Raw genomic sequence first — 1,463 nt, 5'->3', positions numbered from 1 at the left:
GCTTTTCCCACCACATTTGCTGCTCCAACCCCAGCGTTTCACTGTCCCACACCTGCACCGGTGCTGGCTCCCTGCGCCCTGACCCAAGCATCGCCTTCCCCTGCACCCCCGCTAACCCCACGCTTCAGATCTGCTCAGCACATTTCATCGGCGGTTCCCAGAAAGTGCTTGCCTCGCTGGGAGCTGAAATGAGGTCTCTGGTGGCCGAGCCCTCGTTACTTCTGCTGGACACATCCCAGACGTTACCATAAACCCCACTCCCACCCTCAGAAGAAGTCGCTGCAGAAGCAGCAGCAGCAATGGCCCACCCTGGGCTGTGCCTGCAGCAACGTCCCCAACGTCACGTCCTCCCCTTCGGCTTGCTGCTTTTAGAGCCGTTTGCCAAACACCTCGAGTCAGGCTAAGAGAAGGGTCACGCGGGGCTGTGCACCACACAGACCCCGACCATTGGCCCAGGACCCACCAGCACAAGCTGTTGCAGCTGGGTCAGGCCCAGCTCGGCCCCAACCCTGGTGCTGCTTCGGCGACGCTGGGGTGCAGCCAAAGGCGGCCGCCGGCGGCGGTGCAGGGCTCCCTGGCAGCGCCGGGAGGAACGAGGCAGGGCTGCCGCCGGGCTCGGCTGGCAGCGTTTGCCGTGTCCCTGCCCCACCCCGCAGAGCCGGTATTGCCAGGCACCCCGGCACCTCGCTGCTCCGGCTGGGGAACCCGCTCACACGCTGCTTCCCGGGGGCCTTCGCCGCTGGAGCTGTGTCAGGAGGAAAGGACAAGGGGCACCCACAGGTTCAGGGCTCCATCCCGGGAAGTTTGCATTGGACCCCGTCCCCGTGACACCCCTCCTTCCCAAAGCTGCCGGGCACCAGCACACGGGTGCCCCCAGCCACCCGCGAAGCCAACACGCCAACAGCCCGGAACGCTGCTGAACTTCTGCGTGTCAGCAAAACAGGGGAAGTTTGAGCAAGAAAATGCAGCTGCCAAGACCATCCCATCCACACACGCTTCACCCTGAACCTGGGCTCCAGCCAGGCTCTGAAGATATTAACTGCTTTCTGCCCAAAAAAAGCCTTGCTGAGAGCTGCTCCCCCTGCCACAGATCTGCTCTCCTCCGCCAGCCCTCCCCCTCGTGTGGGGTCACCTTAAAAACCTGCGCAATGTATATGCACCCCGCAATGAGGGGCAGCACTCGCTCCCCAAACCCCCCCCCAGTGTCAGGCTTTCCTGTGCCACGACCGACACGAGTTATCTGCAGAGACAGCCTGCCCAGCCCACGCTCCAACAGCAGCAAAGGGGGTTTCTGTCACCCGGGGCTGGAGCTGCTCCCGGACCGTTTGCCCCTGGCAGGTGACTTTGGAGGGGCATAACGTGGCGGTACCGGGGCAGGTCCCAGGCCCGCCGTGATGCTGACACATGGGGAGGGCGCAAATGCCGAGCGAGCAGCACCCCGACCGCCCCAGACCTGAAAAGTG

This window comes from Aptenodytes forsteri, unplaced genomic scaffold (genome assembly GCF_000699145.1).
Source record: "Aptenodytes forsteri isolate BGI_AS27 unplaced genomic scaffold, ASM69914v1 Scaffold142, whole genome shotgun sequence".
Taxonomy (NCBI): Eukaryota; Metazoa; Chordata; class Aves; order Sphenisciformes; family Spheniscidae; genus Aptenodytes; species Aptenodytes forsteri.
This window is presented reverse-complemented; position numbering follows the sequence as displayed.